Source organism: Ictidomys tridecemlineatus, chromosome 16 (genome assembly GCF_052094955.1).
Source record: "Ictidomys tridecemlineatus isolate mIctTri1 chromosome 16, mIctTri1.hap1, whole genome shotgun sequence".
In the NCBI taxonomy this organism is placed as follows: Eukaryota; Metazoa; Chordata; class Mammalia; order Rodentia; family Sciuridae; genus Ictidomys; species Ictidomys tridecemlineatus.
This window is the reverse complement of record NC_135492.1, coordinates 10,975,094-10,995,769: the sequence shown is the minus strand read 5'-3', so window position 1 is coordinate 10,995,769 and position 20,676 is coordinate 10,975,094. Positions and strand designations below refer to the sequence as shown.

Below are 20,676 nucleotides of genomic sequence, written 5' to 3'. Positions count from 1 at the left end.
GAGTCTGCCACCTCAACCCATATGGATGGGTGACCCCCACAGGACGGTGGCCTTTGTATCTGCACACACACGGTGCCTGCATCAGGGATGGGCGAGTCTCACCACTACCCAGAAGAAGAAAATGCTGTGCTGTTATTATGACCTATCTGGGTCCTTTACAATCCATTGTATTTCTCATTCTAGTTATTTGTTGCCTCATCACATTGTCTAGGACACACACACACACACACACACACACACACAAACATTTATTGATTGATTTTTGTAGTGATGATTTAACCCATGGGCCCTTTGCACTTCTAAGTTTCTTTGTTTTGTTTTGGTATGGCATGGTGATTGTAGTTAGTAATATTGTATTATTTACTTTAAATATGTGATAAGTGTAGCTATTAAGTGTTCTCCCTCCCACAAATGATAAGAAATTGTGGCAAAGGAGTTAATTTGATTGTGGTAATCATTTCACAATGTATACCTATATCAAATCGTGTTGTATACTTTTTATTTTGTCAATTTTTACCTCAATAAAGTTGGTGAAGAAAAGAAGATTTTTCTGTTGTTGTTGTTGTTGTTCTGGTCTTGGTTTTCATCAGTTTTACTGATTTTTCCTAAAAATGACTTGTCCTTTAGAAGTTTATCATTTTGGTTTTTTCTTTCAGTACTGGGGATTGAACCAGGAGCAATTTACCACTGAGCCTCATTCCCAACCCTTTTTAATTTTTATTTTGAGACAGGGTCTCACTAAATTGCTTAGGGCCTCACTAAGTTGCCAAGGCTGGGTTTGAACTGTGATCCTCCTGCCTCAGCCTCCTGGGTTGCTGGGATGACAGGCATGTGCCACCGCACCTGGCATCAGTTAGTGTTTCTGGAGGTTCTCCTCATCCCTGTCCTCTCTCTGTCCCTTCTCCCCACCAGTTATACATACGTGTATACGTAGATCTCTGCACTGGGTCCCGTGACCCAGATGCAGGCCCTGGTGTCTTCATCCGTCAGAAGACCCCTCTGGTGTCCAGGCGGGATCTTATCCCCCTTTCTTTTAGGGCCAGTGCTCCTGGGTCTCAATTAGACGCCTGGAATACTTACCGGTTTCTTCCTCTCTGGAAGGTGCTGAATCCTGACTTTCGTACCTTCAGCACCAACAGACCTGTTCTAGTTTTCTGGGGCTGTCAGTGATCACATACTAGGTTGCTTACACAAAGAGAAATAAGTCCTCTCACACTTCCGGAGGCCAGAATTCTGAAATCGTGGCCCTGGCAGGTATGCGGCCTCCAAAACTCCAGGGAAGACTCTCTCTTTGCTTCTTCCAACCTGGCTTCTGGGTGACCCCAGGCATTTTTTGACCTGTGGCTGCACCCCTCAAGCCTCTGCCTCCATTGTCACATGATGTGACAACCAACCGGTGTATTTAGAGAACACTCAGAATTTAGGATGATATCATCTCAAATTGTTTATTTATTAAATACACAAATTAGATCACTTTCTGAGGCTCTGGGAAGAAAGGAGTCTCTGGGGACACTATTCAACTCACAAGGAGGCCATTGTTGGTATTTTCCCAGCTTTCACGGTTATTCTTAGGGTAAGGTTCGCTCTGCTGTTTCTTCATGGATGGGGACAGGAGTCATACACGGCATGTCCTTGATTCCAGGCTTGTGTCTCCAGACCTGTGGCGACTGTCTCAGGTGTGTTGGTTTTGGACACCCAGTTGTTGAGGGGTGTGCCTCTTAGATTATTCTTGTGTTTAGAAAGAGGGATGTGCCTCTCAGCTTGCCTTTCTTCTCTGTATAAATGGCCACTGGAGCGTGGATACTTCTGAGATAGTGAAACAGGACAAGTGAGCTTTTGAATAAGAAAGTGTGAACACTGCATTTTTCTTATGTGGGCCTCAAAATCTGGGTTGTAAATACTATTTTTAGTCCATTTCATAGCTGAGGAAAGTGAGACAAAGGGAAATTAATTCATGTCCAACCTATCTCTGCATAGCTGCTCTTACTTAAGCTCTGTTAGTTCTATTATTATTATTATTATTATTATTTTGGTACCAAAGATTGAACTCACAGGCACTTAACCACTGAGCCACATCCCCAGCCTTTCTTATATTTCATTAGTTAGGGTTAGGCTTAGGGTTAGGGTTAGGTTAGTTGCTTAGAGCCTCACTAAGTTGCTGAGGCTGACTTTGAACTTGCAAACTTCCTGTCTTAGTCTCAAGCCACTGGGATTATAGCAGTGTGCCACTGTGCCCAGCTAGTTCATTTATGCTTTTAGTAAAACCATCAAGGGCAAACTGTGAGGACGTGAACTCTTAATGGAATAGAAGAAACATTTTGCAGCTTTTCCTATAATTTCCAGCTTGCAGAAGTGTGGCGAGAATAGTACGAGGAGCCACACCCGTTCACCTAGATTCACAAAGCGTTTACATTTCCTCCCATTTGATTACTTTCTCTCTCTCATTCATTTGAAAATAAGTTGGAGACATCATGCCCCTTGAGCCCCAAATACTTCAGTAAGAACAAGAATACTCCTTACATAACCTCTATGAAATTATTAAAATTAGGAAATCTGCTATTGAAACACTACTATCTAATCAAGAGTTTGTATTCAAATTCCATTCATTTTCCCTCTAATGTTCTTTGTAACCTAACCCAGGATCCAACCCAGGAACGTGCACGGCATTTAGTTGTTCGGTCTTGTTAGTTTCTTTATTCTGACGTGGCTCCTCAGCCCTCCTGTCTGATGTCCCTTGGGATTAGTTCCAGGGGACACCTCGCGCTCATTGCATCCTATCAAATGGCACAGGGCTTCCATTTGCCCCGTCCCTGTTGATGTTGAATTTCATCCCTTGATGAAGGTGGGCTCTCTCAGACTTCCTATGACAATTTACTCCAATTCCCTTTGTGGTTAGTAAGTATTTCTGTGGGGCTTTGAGATGATATAAAATGCCTTTCCTAAACCCAGCTTGTGTGTTTATGTGTTCATTCTCTCTCTCTCTCTCTTTCTCTCCCATTGTCTTACCTGGTCCACTTCTCATTTGGTGAAGCCCATCTCCAATGAACTTCCTGAGGAAGGATGCCTGTGAGGACTGGAGTTTGAGATTTGGCCTATCTGTCCCCCTTATTCCTGAACTGCCAGATTAGCTATAGAATTCTGAGGGAGCCAGAATTGCAGCCATTGCATTATAACTCCAGCACCCAATGGTCCTACCCAGTTGATATCACTCTAAATCTTAAAAATCTGAACTATTTTTTTCTTCTTTGAAATATTTTGATTTTTTTAACTGTGTGTGGGTGCCCTTTCCCCCTGTTCACTGTGCCGGGTGCTCCCTGCCTGTTCATTCTGGGGGATCGTGCCTCTCGGTGGTGACATTTGTGGGTCTTCTTTCTTTGGTAGCTCCTTCCTCTCCACATGGTCTCCGAGAACCCCTTTTGTTGGATATTGGCTTCTGTGTTGACTGATTTTCTCATCTCTCTCCTCTCGTTTTTCTCCATCATTGTCTCCTATTTCCCCGGGGGGGTGATTTTCCAACTGTTTTCAAACCAGACTATCAAAGTGTTCATTCCAGCTCATGCATCTTTGTATTCCAGGAATGTGCCTTGCTCGTTGCGCTGTCTTTGCCTCCACGTTCCGTCGTCGTTTCTGCACGGGTATTCTCCTGGGGATTCTTGTTGTCGTTGTTGAAGATTTCTTCTGCTGACATTTGCCTTTCTTTCCTGTTTTTTATTTCCTACCTCACATTAGAGACCACCTACATTAGAATGCCAGAAAAAATGTCCATCACAAGACGTTGGAGGGTGGTATCTAAATAAGGGTTAACAGAACAAACAGAAACCAGAACAAACAAATGGAAAAGGGGAGATCTTGGGCACAGATGGGAAGGAGCTGGCCAGAAGCCCATGGTGTTTGGTGGGACCTACCGTGGCTGAGCTTCTCTGCAGGGCCACTGGAAAGTGGTTGGGATTTCCTTATTGGGGCCTCAGCTCTTATTCTCTGTAAGTCTTCTTACTGGGGGCTTTTAGTTTCTCTAGTTCCTCCAGTTTCTTGATTGGAGAAAAGACATCTTACTTCCAGGGCTGGGAGCTGAGTGGGGCTATTCAGCAGTGAATGTTCAGCTGCTTCTCTCTTGCACACAGGGTCTTACTCCTGGCTCTCATTGTGGTTCTCTCCCTGAGTTCAGGGCCTCTGGAAATGAAAGAATTGGAGGCAAAATCATATAGGGGAAAAAAGGAAAATAAAAAGATTGCTTTAAAATGATCTGCAAAGGTCTGGGGAGGTAGTTTATTTGTAGAGTACTTGCCCAGCAGGCATGAAACCCTGGGTTCAATCCCCAGTACTGCAAAACGAAACCACACACACACACACACACACACACACACACACACACCCCTCTGCAAAAATTTCAGATTCAGAAGGAGTAAATCATGAAATAAAAGTTCAACAGAGGGGCTGGGGTTGTGGTTCAGTGACAGAGCCTCAGCACCACAAAAAAATAAACAAAATAAAGATATTGTATCTGTGTATAACTAAAAAATATTTTAAAAATTACAACAGACGCTGGGATGTGGCTTAGTGATAGAGCACTTGCCTAGTATGTGTGAGGCTCTGGGTTCAATCTCCAACACTACATTAAATAATAATAATAATAATAAAATAAACTGGGTACAGTGGCCCACGCCTGTAATCCCAGTGGCTCAGGAGACTGAGGCAGGAGGATTGAGAGTTCAAAGCTGGCCCCAGCAATGGTGAGGCACTAAGCAACTCAGTGAGACCCTGTCTCTAAAAAATACAAAAGAGAGCTGGAGATGTGGCTCAGTGGTAGTGTGTCCCTGAGTTTAATCCTGGGGAAAAAAAAAAGAAGGAGAAGGAGAAGGAGAAGGAGGAGGAGGAGGAGAAGGAGGAGGAGGAGGAGGAGGAGGAGAAGAAGAAAAAGAAGAAGAAGAAGAAGAAGAAGAAGAAGAAGAAGAAGAAGAAGAAGAAGAAGAAGAAGAAGAAGAAGAAGAAGAAGAAAATTTGGTATTTAATTGAAAAAGTAGGTATTTAAATGAAAAATAAGTCCACAAAATTACCAAGGCTGGTGAGTTTACAGTTAAACTGTGTTTGGTTGAGAAACAGCCAATATGACTGTCATATTCACAAAGGATCCGGCAAATCTCCGGGCAGCAGCATTGCCAACGCCTGGGGTGCAGGTTTTGTTAGGCAGTTAGTTAGCTCTCGGAAAGTGCAAAAAATTTCCTTTATTTTGGTAACTCTCATTTGTCTCAGGACAGTGAACTCATTCCCCTTTCCGAGCCCCTTCCCTTCCTCTGTCTCTTCTTTCCTTTACTTTTTCTTTCTGATTGGAATATGCATGGTTTCCATCCCACTTTGCCTCTAGAGTTCCACCTAGTGGTTAATTTTCTGGCCCCAAGGCACATATTTAACCAGGAGTTTGTTTTGATACAAGATTAATTGAACATTTTGTTTTATTTGTTCAGTTTTTGTTTATTTTGGTGTAAAAAAGATATTAATGATAATGATGATTGCAATAAAACGTTCCTGTGCATGTTAACAAAATAAGTCCTGTTGCAGTGAGACTGAGACTTGGCTCCTGTCTGGAAGCTCTACCTGCACTTGCCTGAGGAATGCATTATTATCAGCTCATCTCCTGAAAGCAGGAGCAAGAACAATCATCTCCACCTGTTAAGCCCACGGTACCTATAACTGTAAGGCCTCTTCTTTCTCAGGCTTGCCAACGCCCGGTGACTCTGTGAGCTACCTAAAGCTGCAGTGATCTTGGGGCTGGAACTACCAAGAGGCTCACCCACATATGACAGGACCCCTGGTGGAGGCTGAGCTGCCTCTAAAGAAGTGCCCTGGGGTCCAGAAGGCACTAGGGGATCTAGTCCTGAGAGCCAGGCTCTGGAATGAGGCAGAAGTGAAACAGAACCAAAGGGAAGCTCTAAAGCATTGGGTGCCAGGGGTGTCCAGAAGGTTTGGAAGCTGATGGCTGCCCTTTCTCTCCTCACGACCCACAGTCTCTTCTTCCCCTGGGGCTCCTCCATATGTACTCTTCAGCAGGGTCACTGAACTTGTGGCAGCTCAGAGTTCCCAGAAGTGTGAAAGCAGAAGCTGCTGGGGCTTCCTAGGCCTGGAGCTGGGGGAGCGTCACTTCTGAACATTCTGTGGTTAAACACTCGCAGGCCAGGCCAGATTCAAGAGCTGAGGAACTTGGTATCTCTGATGTGGGAACAAAGAAGACCTTGGAATCGTTTTCACTCTACCACACTAAACAACACAATCTGAGTTCCTCATCACTGCCATAACAAATCACCCCAAATGGAGTGGCTTAAAACACAGAAGTTTATTCTCTCACAGTTCAAATGAAGTTATCCCCTCCAAAGACTCTAGGGGAGAATCCCTCCTTGCCTCTTACAACTTTGGTGACTCCAGGACTCTGCTGGCTTGGATAGCTCTTGTCTCTAGACAAGAGACAAAATCTGTGTATCACTGGCCTCCTTCCCACTCCCTCTTTATCTCCTTCCACCCACACTTTTTAATTTTTTCCTTAGAAAGACACCAGTCATTGAATTTAGGACCCACCTAATTCCAGGAGGATCTCATCTCAAAATCCTTAACTTGAGGGCTGAGGATGCAGCTCAGTGCTTAGTGTGCATTCCCCTGAGTTCAGTCCCCAGCACCACAAAACAAACACACACAGCAAAACAAAAAGGCCCTCAAAAACAACAAAACAAAGTAAAACAAAAAACTTAGCTTAATTACATCTACAAAGACTCGATTTCCATGTAAGTTCACATTCACAGGTACTGGGTGTGGGTTAGAGAAATACAATTCAATGCACTAAAGCAGACATAACCCTGCGTCTATCCTGCTGGGAATATGTTGTCCTATCTGGATCATTGGCTTTGTATTTTCAATTAGTTCTAGAAAACTCAGTCATTCTCTTTAAAAATATTGCCTCTATTTTTTTCCCTTCTCCATTCATCCCTGTTGGGTTCCCAGACATATATCAAGGCAGGACTAAACTTTTTCTGTAAAAGGCCAGAGAGTAAATATTTTATTGAATTTGAAGGATACACAGTCTCTACGGATTCAAATCAACTCAGTTATAGTGTGAAAGAAGCCAGAGGCAATTTATAAACAAACAAGTGTGGTTGTATTCTAATAAAACTATTTAAAGAATCAAGTGGCCAAGTAGGAATAACCCAGGGACGTTAGGCCAACCTCTCTACTAGACCTTCTCATTCTAGTTTTTGTATCCTTTGTACTTTGTCATATTTTCATCTCTTTATTTCTCTGCTGCATTCTGGATAACTTCTTCAGATTTATCATCCAGTTCATTAATTCTCTCTTTGATTGCAATCTACTGTTTATCTGATCCATTGAGCTTTTTAAAAATTTGATATTTAAAGTAATAAGTTTTAGAAGTTCCATTTTTTCCCTCCTGATTCAATCTATTCATGCCTGACAGTTTCTTGTTGCCTACCCGTCTTTATGAGTGTATTCTCTCTTCTCTAAGCATTTTGTACTTACCTCTTCTGCATGTTGTAGCAAATATAGAAACACCTGTAATCCTTGGGGATCTAAGGCTGTTGACTCTTGTTTCTCTTAGCTCTAATTAGCAATGACTTGCCTTTCCATTTATTTGTCAATTTTTCTTTGTGAAGTTATCAGTACAGTATGTTTTATTTGTAGGATTCTGGCAGGACCAACTTAGACAAACTATGATTCCAAAGAGGCTCTACCTCTGTTTTCGCCAGTAGCTAGAGGAACTCCCTCTCCTCTATGAAAGATCACCTCAGAATCCCCCAAGTAAGAGTCTCAGATTCAGGTTCGCAAGGGACCAGGTCTCAGGACAACTCTCCCTGCTCTCAGTGACTCACACCCCATCTCCCTGCCCCTCAGCCTCTTCCTTCTCATCCAGCCTCTGCCATCTTGGGTGATTCCTGCTCTACTTCTGGAGTTACTGGTGACTCCCTTCCTCCCCTGGCCACCCCTGCCCTTTGAGGCTCAGCTTTCCTCTGTCCATCTGTGTCTATTTCACAGCATCCCCAGAGCCCTCTTCAGCTGCAGAGATAGTCCTGTTTGAGATAGTGTTGTTTTGGAGCTAGCCAGTTCTCCAGCTGCTGGTTTCTCATGATGGGGAAGTAGAAGCTATCACCCACAGTTCTTTGGGGAACTTACTTTCACACGGATGCACATGCTTATGGGTTTCACTTATAACACGTTGGTTTTCCTGTGAAGATAGAATCATATAGACCCTCTCCAGGTATGAGACTCAACTGTGGCTTGTTATTCCTCTCCACCCTCAGCAGCATCTCCTTGTCCCATCTGCGGCAGTGTCTCAGGTCACACTCACCTCATTCTTGGAAATCACTGGGAGAAGAGTACAAACAGAGCCATGCTTACAGTGCGACTCTATCCAGCAATATTAACATTTCAACCATGGGCAAATTCAAAGGGAGGATTTGTAGAATTTGAGGTTTTAACTTAGTTGGCTTTTCAGGGTCAACAGGGGAGGAGTATGGGGGATTACGACCGTCCCTTCTCCCCTGAAGTCACACTTCATAGTCATAGACTTGTACACCTGGGGACAAGCGTATGATTATTCTTGGTTTTATTAACATTAAAAGTTGAGAGAACATGGTGCAAAACCCTCTTACACATGACCCCCTGCTGAAAAAGCAAACAACCTACTATCCACTCACATGTGTTTCAGTCTCTGAGCAGAGCTTTCCTCCGCCCGCTGCCGTGAGGAGCTAGTTTTCTGTGATGAGCCTGCCACAGGTGGATTGCAAATGGAGCTCTGTCAGTTTCTCCCCAGCTCTGGCAAGGCTGGGACTGCTGGACCCAAAGGAGCCGAGATGAGCCAGGGGAGGCAGGAGAGGCTGGGTGTGCGAGTCACAGCTTCAGGTGCCTGGAGCTCACAGCCCGTTCTGGTCTTGCACGAGCCCGCTATTCCACCCAGCAACACTGGACTGTTCCATTCTGTTTCTCTCAGGGAAGAAATAGCACATGTTGACATGAAAATTGACTGTCAGGTCCCTCCTGGGTCCCAGAAGTCATCAGGAGTGGAAACATTAGGCTTCTCCCTGCTAAAGCTTCTCCCTCCACAGAATTGTTGGGTGGTGAAGTCAGAGTTTCACTGGATTTTTTTTCCTCCTTCCTTGCAGTACACTTCAGCCAGGAGAGCAGGGAGAGTCTAGTAGGTGGAAAAAAGGCTTCTCAAAAATATGACCCACCCTGATCCCTGGAGACTGAGGAGGCAGACTTATTTGGAAAACAGAAGTTGTCGAGGTGATTAAGTGAGATCTTGAGGTGAGGAGATTCTGGACTCTCTGAGTGCCCCTTAAGTGCCACCATATGTGTCTTGATAAGGAATGAGGCAGAGGCTCAGATAAGGTGAATTCGGAGGCAGAGACTGGAGTGATGTGGCCACAATCCAAGGGACGCCAGGAGCTGCCAGAAGCTGCCAGGAGCTAGAAGAAGAGAGGCAGGCACCTCCCCAGAGCCTTCCTGGGAATGCAGCTGGACACCAGACATCTGGCCTTGGTACTGAGAGAGAGAGAATTTATGTTGTTCTAAGCCACCCAGCATGTGGTAGCTTGGCAGAGACTACCACAGAGACCCAGGTGACTCTCTAGCACCAGTCCCAGAAAATCACTGAGGTCATAACTGACAGTATTCGGCCCTCATGGCTCTGCCGAGGCATGCCCTGAAGGGGCCAGGCCAGCAGTGCCCTAAGAAATGGCCTGCAGGAAAGCATGTGTGTTGACATTGATTTTGGTGGTGTATCCCAGGGAAGTCAGAGTGGGGGGTGTGAACAAGGGAAGGTCAGTGAATACAGGGGAGACTTTTTTCCATGACCACGTCTTCTCAGGATGCCAGGGCTGTATGGTCACGGGAGACACCTCGGGAAAAGCCACATGAACCGCTGCTGCTTGGAGCCAGCTGTGGGTGGGGAGGTGGGCCAGCCACTCACTGCTGCCTCCTCCCCGTCTCTCCTGGGTGGGCTTGCCTTCCCACTTCCAGCATCAGCCTGGGTGCCAGGCTGCTGCAGCTGCACCTTCAGAGCCACAGGAGGCTGTGGTGGTGGGAGGACAGGGTCCTCCCTGGGGCCAGTCCAGCTGGGAAGCAGGCGGGTGAGGACGTCAGGGCCACAGAAACTCACCCAGGTGTCACCGAGGCTCTGAGCTGGTGGCTAGGGCCCTCTTCCTCCCACCTGGTATACTCTCAGAGATGGGGGACTGAAGGCTCATTTGCCCCAAGCACACACCCTGCCAGAGTCCCCACTGCCAAAACTTGTCGGCCGTAATTCTGCTGTTGGTCATTCCCCATTCATTTAGTTCTTCCTCCAGTCCCTCTGCTTATCATGCATGGCTGTTTAGCTCATCTGCTTCCTGTCTGTCTCTTCATTTACACGACACCTGTCCTCGGTATCCTTGGGAGATTGTCCCAGGACCCCCTTGGACACTAAAAGCCTCAATGTGCAAGTCCCTGACATAAAATGGCATGGTACACCTGTAATCCCAGAAGATCAGGAGGCAGAGGCAGGAGGAACTCGAGTTCAAAGCCAGCCTCAGCAATTTAGCAAGGCACTAAGCAACTCAGTGAGACCCTGTCTCTAAATAAAATACAAAATAGGGCTGTGATGTGGCTCAGTGGTCCAGTGCCCCTGAGTTCAATCCATGTACAAAAAAAAAGTGGCATGGTATTTTCATATAACCTGTACACGTTGTTCTACATAATTAAATCATCCCTATTTTGCTTATAAACCTACTACAATGTAAATATAGTATAATGTAATTATAGTATAATGACTATTTCCATTAGTCATTATACTATAATTAGTCATTATACTATATTCTGTAGGGAATAAAGAAACAAATCTTTGCACATATTTGGTAGAGATGCAATTCCTCCCCCTACTGTATTCTGCAGTTGGTTGAATCTCAGGATGTAGAACCCACAGACACGAAGGGCCCACTCTAGTCTCTCCATGTTACTTAGCTTGCAGGAACAAACTTGCTGTCTTGTGGGTTTGAGATATCTCTTATGTTTCTGCATTTGATTAGACACTGCAAAGAGAATTCTCCTTCAGTTATACTTCACAGAGAGAATTGGAAAGAGGAAAGAGAAAGAAGGTTCTTTGACAGACAAAATAGGCTCCAGAGACACTTCTTTGATTTGACAAGCAGAAGAAAAGACTTCTTGGCTAGAAGAGACCTGAAGCAGATTTAAAATTGAATTTCCTTGGATGAAGGATGGATCTGGGTCATGTATATGTAACCCATGTGTGCACAGTCAAGTTGCAGGGCCCCTCGTGGGGTCTCACGTCTGGTCCACGAAGCCAGGCATGAGGGGATGGCCTCCTTACCTAGATGAAACACAGAAGCCCCAGGACCTAGGGAGGGCAAGAGCAGAAGTGGGCCCCAGCCCTGAGTGGGCTCTGTGGGCCTGGGCTGTGGGATCAACTAGAAGCCAGATCCAGCCAAAACAGGGATGGGACCTTGGCAGGGAGCATCATCAACACCAAGAAAGAGGGCAGCCCAAGTGGGAAGACAGGGAGGGGAGGTTCTGGAATGAACAGTTACTTTTAAAGGTTTTAAATGGGAAATAGCTGGACTTTACCTCCACTTGGCAAGGTTAATACTCCCTCCACCCCAGAAATGGCCTGGAGCACCCATGTAAGTCATAGATAAAAGCAGATGGTCTGTCCCTTCCCCAAACCAAATGTCGGGGGATCTGAACTCACTGCACGAGTGTATTTCTGACCCTGTGGAAGTCAGTCCTTCTGAAGGCTCCTGAGTGCCAGAGGATCAAGCAGGCCAGAAACCTGGAGAGGCCCAGGAGAGGCCCTGGGGACACCCACACACTGGACACCTGGTTTCACAGTGGCCCAGAGAGAGCGCAGGGAAGGGTGAGTACAGAATCCACTGCCACGTCAAAGAAGCGTCACAGCAGCTGCTGTCCCAGGGGCCAGTGGGTTACAGTTCTGTCCCAAGACGGCCAGCAGTGAATATGTAATGAGCCACTCTCTCCTCCTCAGTCCAGGATTAATTATATCGGACACCTTTTCAGTTTCCTCTTGAGTGTCCCCAAAAGTCCTGTGTGTTCAAAACTTGGTCCCTGGGTGGCACTTATATTTGACATTCTCCATCCTATTAATTTCAGCTATTCTGTTTGCTCTTATGGAGAAAAAAGTGTTGGTTCCTGGAAATCTGACATAGGCTCTGCCATCTTTTCTTCTTAATTTTAATTTTTTTTGTAGTTGTAGATGGACACAATAACTTTATTTTATTTGTTTCTCTTTATGTTGTGCTGAGGATTAAACCCAGTGCCTCTTATATGCTAGGCAAGCGCTCTGCCATTCAGCCCCACCCCCAGCCCCAGTCTCTGACATCTGTAATTTGCTGTGACTTTGCAAAAGGGATAAACTCTTTGCAGCCCCACCTCTCCACCAGGAGGAGGTCAGACCTGGCACCTGTGTCAGCCCCAGGGACACCTGGATCGCTGGTGTGAGCCTGTGCAGGGCAGAAGTCTGGTCCTTTCAAACCCTCTGCCTTTCGTAACATGTTCCTTCCCTGGATCTGCACGTTGTCCCCTAGAGCCCTCTTATGATTGCACTCTGAGGGCAGCACCTTATTTTATGTATCTTGTATCTTTCACAACACTCATACAATTTGGAGCATCACACTGGCACTCAACGAGTACATGTTTATCAACCCTCTGGCTCCTGGGGCTTGGGACAGACATTCTGAGGTCATTGTCCATGTTTCTCAGTGTCCTCCCACGTCCCCTGCTGTGGTAAGCATCAAAAAGCCCAATGTAGAAGTACATTCAGAGTTGAGAGAGGAGGGGCTGGGTTGTGGCTCAGTGGTAGAGCACTTGCCTTGCACACGGGAGGCGCTGGGTTTGAGCCTCAGCATCACACACAAAAATAAACAAATAAAGTTAAAAAAAAAGAATAGAGAAAGGGAAACTCATAATTGGCATCGTTAGTGTCCAGATTCTTTCGGGGTCATTCATTGCTCCCACATTCCTACACAGGAGCTTCCGGGCCTTGCAAAGTTCTGGTACATGGTTAGGATTCCCCAAGGGAGATGCTCTCCTCCTGTCCTCCCATTCTGGCCTCCTTGTACACATCAATAGCCCACAGTCCATGAGAAGGAGGTACTTCTTTATGCTACCACTGCTGGCACCCTCCGGGAAGGTGGTCCTGCTTGGGCCAAGAGTGCCATCATCAGGCCCACACAGCTGTCTTTGGGGAGCCAAGAAAGGTGATCATCCCTGCAGGAGACAGAGAATGCCTCTCCTGCCTATCCTGACAGCACTGTCACCGGAGCTCTTTCAGAGTTTTTGCTACTGGTATGCTGCAGTGACAAACAGCCCCAAAAATCACAGATACACAACTCAACAGAGGTTTAGTTCTCCTCACCCCTGGACACACACAAAAGATCCAGGACCCAGTGTCCATCAGTATCAAAATACCTAACATAAACAATTTAAGAGAGAAATGATTTATTTTGGCTCCTAGTTTCAGAGGTTTCAGTCCATGGTTGACCAGCTCCATTGCTTTGGACCTGAGATGAGGCAGAACATCATGGTGGAAGGAGGTGGTAGAAGAAATCTTGTCAATTCATGGCATCCAGGAAGGAGAGAAAGACAGTAGAAAGGGTCCAGGGACAAGATATAGTCTCCAAGGGCATGGCCCCGAGACCTGCTTCCTTCAGGGGAGTCCCACCTGCCTACAGTTTCTACTACCTCCCAATACTCCATTCAGACTATTAATCTATTAAATGGATTAATCCACTGATGGGGTCAGAACTCTGATGACCCAATCATTTCATAAAAGCCCTGAACATTGCTGCTTGGGGACCAAATCTTCAACACATGAGACTTTGGGGGAACATTCCAGATTCAAGCCATAACAATCAGGGCAAGCTGGTTTCATAGTGGAGGAGGAAGAAGGAGCCAACAGCGGTGGCCTAACAGAGCTAAGCCTTGTGTGATTGCTACTCCTCAGAAGCACCATGCATCACTTCCACTCATGGTTCATTGGTCAAGGAAGCCATGTGGCAAGTTCACTGCCAACAGGGTAAGGAAGTGTAGCCCTCCGCAGGGAGGGACAGCAAATACCTTAAGGACAGAGCAAGACCTTGAAGACACGCTGCCCATTCTCAGTCTCACAATCTCTGCACCAGCCCAGGAGACTGGGGGGTTGTAGCTGCCTATGGGGTACTCCCTCCTTGCTGGGTCCCCCCCTGTTATGTTCCTCCCTTCTGCAAGCCCCTCCACAGGATTCTCCCTTTCAGTCAGTGAAAAAAAAATGGAGATGGGTGTGAGAATAGCAGCTGGCTCACCAGTTTTAAAAGAAGCCAAACTATGAATTCCAACCTGGAAACTAGTAAAATTCTGCAATTCTAGGAATGATCTCCCACTCCAAAATGCAAAGGCCTTTGCAGTGTCATTTGACAGGGCAGGATTTAGCTCCTGTTAGGTGAGTGGGCTCTACATGTCCCCCACCCTCATCTGGGTCCAGTGCTGAGTCTCTGCTTCCACTGGTCAGAGAGGAAACTTCTAGTATGAGGGAGAAGTGCTCAAGGGTGGACATTCAGAGAGTAGGCAATGCAAACCACAGATGTGCTCTGCGGAGGGGGCTGGAGGTTACAACACTCCCAGATCGCTGGCCACCTCCCGGTTTGCAGCTGGCAGTGTACCTTCGCAGTCAGAAATATCTAGTACCCCAATTCCTGAGCCTCTCTGAGGTTCTGCAGCAATGACTGAACCTTCTCCCCCTCACTCCAGCGAGAGGGGTCCTCTCTTTTCCTCCTGCTGAGTTAAATATCATCAGTCCATTCCTCTTTTCCCTTTCAAACTGTTGTTATTATTTTTTTCCTGTCTCTGTGCTTCTTCTCCTGGTCTTTTTGTGCTTTTTCTGGCTTTACTGTCATTTGTGTGGGAATTAAGGAGAAGTTAACGCCTGTCTGCTCCAACCACTAGAATGAAGTGCCCCCCAGGGCCACCTAGGTTGATTCCCCTCTCCAGAGGTATCTCTTCCTCAGGAGGTTTAAAGGCCTGGAGTGTGTCCAGAGGGCCCAGAGCAGGTCCCGAGGGCCCCTGTTTCCCCTGGAGGCCAACCAAAGTGCTAAAGCAACCTGTGCCTAAGTCACCTTCCTTCCTTTCAGAGGAAGCCAGAGAACTACCCTGGCCTGAAGATCCCAGTCTGCAGAAAGCAACCAGGGTGTGGGCGGGGCCAGGCAGAGCAAAGCTGGGGGCGTGGTCAGGGAGGACAGTGTCCTCTTATTGCCACTCAAACAGTTCTACGAGGTTTCAATTAAATGGGATTTATCAAATACAAATGGAAGTATAAACTATAAAATATCAATTCTCTTTTTTCCCCAGAATATGCCAAAATCACACCTTGTGGTTTTTTGAATCTGAATATTTTTTGTGTGTGCACACTTGCTTAAAGGAAGGGAAGACCATCACTTCTGGAAGACACTGGCATAAAGCTCCTCCCTACCTCCCCCACCTTCCCCACCCCTGAAGTTCCTTCGCTTTCTCTCAGATCTCTCGCCTTGGCCCTTTTCCTTCTGCTTCCTGTTCCTCCTTGAGGTGTGTGTGTGTGTGTGTGTGTGTGTGTGTGTGTGTGTGGTGCTGGGATTGATCCCAGGGCCTTGTGCAGGCAAGGCAAGCACTCTACCAACTGAGCTATAGCCCCAGGCCCCTCCTTGAGTTTAGATGCCACTTCCTCCAGGAAGCCATCCGAGACTCCAGGCCAGGGCAGGCACCGCTGAGGCTGTTCCCTGCTCTCAGTGGCCACCCTGTCTTCCACTGGGCCCCAAGTCCCCCGCCATCTCACCAGGCTCTTTCACCGGAGCCTGTGAGCTCTTGGCACCAACCCTGGCAGTGTCTGGGGCCATTCTCAGTGCACAGCACCCCGGGAGTGAGTGAAAGAAGGGAAAAGGGGAATTCATGGCACACATCCTGCCTTTCCTCGCCTTCTGTCCCATCTTTCAGGCCATATTCCATTTCTTGTCTTTTTTTTTTATATTTAATATGTTGTCACAAAAATTTTGCTGAGTCTCTGCCATCTTTTCTCATTTTGCTACTGGGGTAATTTTAGCTCCCAAATAACTCTTTGAGTGAGATATGGCCAAACCATTAAGTAAAATTAATTAGAGTAATTAAAAGCAAATAAGTTTTTCTGGAAAAATAAACTCCAGGTTTTACATGCTGGTGGGGACAGCAGGGCTGGGAGCAGCAGCCTGGGGCTTGCTTGTTGACACTCTGTTCCCAGGCTGCTGGGCTGTGGCAGCCGACTGGTGGTTCTCACCAGTAGCTGCTATTAGTGATGGTGACATGTTAATTGAACCTCACTAATTCCAGATGTGTGGCACACTCCAGGGTCACCCATGCAGGGGTGGTTCATGTGTATTCAATTACGGCCGTGATATGAAGGAATGCTCCATGTCCTGCATTCGAGCGTCAGTTACCACTGCTTATGTGGCTGGCTGTGGGCTAAAGCAGCCAGTGCTTGCCCTGCCCCGAGTGTTCTGTTTGGGTTCAAAGCACTGCAAACCACACTGTATACATGCGTGCGAGAAGCAGGGAGGAGCTGAACCAAGAGGGAAAGGACTCAGGGTTGATAAATCCACCTCGAAAAAAATCAGGCCATGTGTTCCTGTTTGTTTGCTGATGACCTGCAGAGGGTTTAGGACATGGAACAGCGCACCCGAAACCTCAGGGTGCTGAGATATCCCCTCCAGGATCCAACCAGGGGATCTAGGGGCTGGGGGATGCCAGAGAGACAGTCATCATGGACTAGAACAGCGTTACTGCAGGGGGCTAATCCATGACCTGGCATTTTAAGTGTTCATATTTAGCATTTATGTAAAGAAAGTGAAGAAATACATAATTATTTGCAAGTTTGATCCTGACTTTATTAATCTAAGTTTCTGAAAATTTGGCAATTGAAGCATGAAGTTAATTCACATGAGAACAATTTTTTTTGCCATTAACATAAGAACAATTTTAAAATATAAGATTTTCTGCCTACTCAGCTGCAGCAAACTGCCACAAAGCCTTTTCCCCTTCAGGTTCATTCAAACACACAAGGCTGCCCAGGAGGCTCCCTTCTGGAGGAATTTCACTTTACGTTCTTCTTCTTCTTTAAAGGCAGTTTTTTTAAAAGCCAGGAATGGTTATTATAATTAGTATTTATGATGCCGTCTTCCTTCCTCACAGTCACGGTGATCAATTACCTTTATCCTCCTTTAGCACTGCACTGTATGGAACACATATCATCTCCCTTTTTCATGGCAATAAAAAGAGAGTTAACATTCTCATCCAAGGTCACTTGACAAATCAGTTCCTATTGGAAATCACAGATGTTCCAGCTTCCTTGTTGCTTAGACAAACAAGCCATGATTTTGCTCTATGTTTCTTCCTTTTGGGGTGCAGGTAGTCCTCTTGTTGACCTCTGTATTCATTCATCAGCCAGCAAATACTTGCTAAACACCTACTTTTACATGTGGAATAAGATTCTTTTGTTGGAAGAACACAGAACAAATTCTGACCTTGAAATGGCACTGAGCTCCTACTAGGAAAAGCAGAGGTTGTTGGTACAGTTTGATTTAATGCCCATTCCTCATCCTCTCCCTGCATCCTGAATCCTGAAAGTCTTCTCCAAGCGCCCTTGCTCACTCATTTGGTCTTTCCCCCAGAATTCAGACATGGACTGTGTAATAAATTAAATTACATACCAAACTGCTGATATTTAACTATTTCCAACTTATGAAATTATCCATTTTACATGGTTTGACTTAACACAAGGCTGGCACAGAGATATGTAGCTTGTGCGGTTGTTATAAAGCTGCATAATCCATGTTGAGGATTCTTGGAAACTGCAGGATATGAGTCTAAGGAGTGTGTTTTGTCCGAGTGGCTACCTCTTGGTGGATTTAAATTATAATTTACTTGGAAGAGTTCTCAATAAGATCCTTCAAAGGGAGCCAACCTTTATCTTTGTGTGGGATGGCAAGTGGAACCTGGTCATCACAAGCACACTGGGCCTGTGTCCCCTTGAACTCTTCTATGGACAAAACTAGAATGAGATCTTTCTTGGGGACCAGCTTACCGGAGAGAGGACAGGCGTGACTGGGGGCAGTGCTACTACCTGTCTGACTTGTTCACCTGTGTTTTCCTCACTGCTTGACAGTGAAGCTTCTCTACGCGCCCGTGTCTGCTGCGTTCATTATTAAAATACAGCACAAGGCAAAGAAGAGAGGTGCTCTATCCTCCACCCTTGCTTATTTCCTGGGCTGAAGTTTGAGAGCCCATGAGAGGCTATAGTCCTAGACTCCAAGTGGCTGGACACAGACCTTGCTGGAGCATCAGTCTGGGATGAGCCGGGGCACAGTTAGGTGAGCTGGCACGAAGCACTAGAGCCTGATACCTCTGTTTTTCTGGTGACTTAGGTTCCAAGGGGACAGCTGGCATGATCATGTCAATGAAGCCGCTTAATGAAATCGACGAATGGACTTATTCACAGTCGTGGCCTGTCTCTTATGTGGTCTCAATTCAGAAAACGTTTTCCTCCCTGTTCTTTGACTTTCACATCCTTGAATTACCTGTTTTGGCACTGAATCCCTAGAAAATGAGCCCGAGGCAAGGGTCCCACACAAATATGGAATATGGGAGGTGCAATCCCAGGTGGTGAGAGGGAGGGAACAGAGAACGGAAGGAGCAGGATGGGAAACAGCACAGCGAGCCACAGAGGCAGTCACTGTGCAGAGGTGTTTGTCTCCAGAGGGGCTCCGTGGAGCAGCAAGAAAGAGTAGTTCTCTGGGTGGGGAAGAGAGAAGACTGCATCAGCCTGGCTTTCCCAGCCTTCTGGTCTCCACTGGGCCAAGCCCATTATTTGGGGATGAACTCCCCTCACCCTCAGTTGCCTCCCCTGGCCCCTTCTCCATCCCAGTAGAGGCAGATGCCAGCCCCCTGGGCCCATGAGGTGATGACCTTCTCCATCCAGGTAGAGGCAGATGCCGGCCCTATGGGCCCGAGAGGTGAGGATGAGCCAGGAACTCTGCGCATGGAGCTAATTGGCCTCAGGCAGCTGAACCACACAGGCCCAGGAGATTGGTCTGCCACTGATGCAGAGCCAGCACTGAGGGTCTTGGAGGAAGGGGTGACTGAGAGAATCTGAAGGGTGTGCTAGGTGTGTCCAACACAAGCCCATTCAGACCCAACTCATACATATTCATTAAGGGCCTCCATGGCTTGGGATTTATAATGCACAGGGAGCATTATTTATGCACGTAAAGAAGGGTATTCCAGCCTGGTAGGATGGTCCAGGAATGAGACACAATCCTGACCACATAAATAAGGTAACATGGGATCCAGATGAGGGGTGATGTTGGCTTGGACAACGCTTGATACATTCACAGGTCTAGGAATGCTCATAATCTCTATGAGGTTGAAGGCATAGTAGCTGGATCTATTTACGTATCATTGAACATATTTAAAATAACACAGATAAACCCATTTCTAAATTCACTCCATTAGTCACTGATTCAATAGGCCATGTGCTAGGCACTTTCTTACCTTTTCTTACTTAGTTTCACCACCGCCCTGTGGAATTAGCTGACTGGCCCTGCTTCATGGTTGAAGAAATTATAGTTTAGTCATAGCAGGTAACTGGTGCAAGGTCACCAGTCTCCACACAGTAGTTTCTGACCACATGGTCAGTGGTTTCTGACCACAAGGTAGGAGGAAGTGAGCACAGGGTGCAGGGAACACCCACTTGGGCACCAAGCCTTTGGGGGGGTGAGTTGAGTGACTGTTACTGAGACTCAGACCCCATCAGCACTGAGCTGCAGGTGCTGATGAGTCCCATGGCACACAAGTGGTCCCCAGAAGAGGTAGTTTAAAATCTTCCATGGCTTTGGCCTGCCAACTGACCTTTTAAAAAAGTAGTTTCACTTTGTTACGTAGGTTTTGTTTGGATCCATGTAGAGTGGGAGCTGCTCGGGCCGTCGGCCCAGCCTTTGCTCAGTGGGGGAGGCAGGGGGTGAAGGTGGCATGGGATGGAAAACCTTGCTGGCCCTCCAGAGCTAGACCATGACAGCCCAGAGGTGACATGGCAGGATGAGTAGTCAGCTGGGAGGTCTGTTTTGTGACCAGGGAAGCCACCTGGGGCTGGAGAGCAGAGGCTGGCCAGTGAGATTCCTAAGATGGCTGTGACCGCCACCTCAGGGGAGAGACACATTGCCATTCCCGGAGGGGCTGTGTCCCACCTGGAGCTGAGCAGAACCGAGTGGGACTGAGAGAGTTTAGGGGACCAGATATGGCGGCGTCAAGACCTCCTCCCCAGATACGGTCCTGGCTGAGCTGCCTCCCTCTACCAGTGAGAATAGGGTGTGGGTATGGACCAAAATACACAGGTCAGGAGGCCCTTGGGGGATGATGGAGAGAGGTCAGGCTTGCAAAAGCATCTTTTGCTTCCCCCATGAAACCAAGCTAATGCAAGAAGCCAAAACCATTGACATCACTGCACCCACTTTTAAAAAACCAGGCAGTACTGTTGGCCAGTCCTTACCAACCCAATGCTCAGTCTGCCCGAGATCCTGGTGTGAAGTGTCCCCTGTGGACTCCAGCATTAAAGTCCCATCCCCATTCATCTGAGTG

General features: G+C 46.8%; 1 protein-coding gene and 1 long non-coding RNA gene across 2 annotated transcripts in view; one reads left to right on the top strand and one right to left on the bottom strand.

The window, feature by feature from the left end:
• The window catches only part of LOC144371438 (uncharacterized), a 395,907-nt gene that overhangs the window by 94,570 nt on the left and 280,661 nt on the right, over window positions 1–20,676 (top strand). The gene's annotated exons all lie outside the window — the stretch shown is intronic.
• Window positions 1,420–4,262, bottom strand: LOC144371328 (uncharacterized). The gene is made up of 2 exons (XR_013431415.1): window positions 3,906–4,262; window positions 1,420–1,806 (listed from the first exon to the last, which is right to left on the bottom strand). It is a non-coding gene; the product is annotated as an uncharacterized LOC144371328 (long non-coding RNA).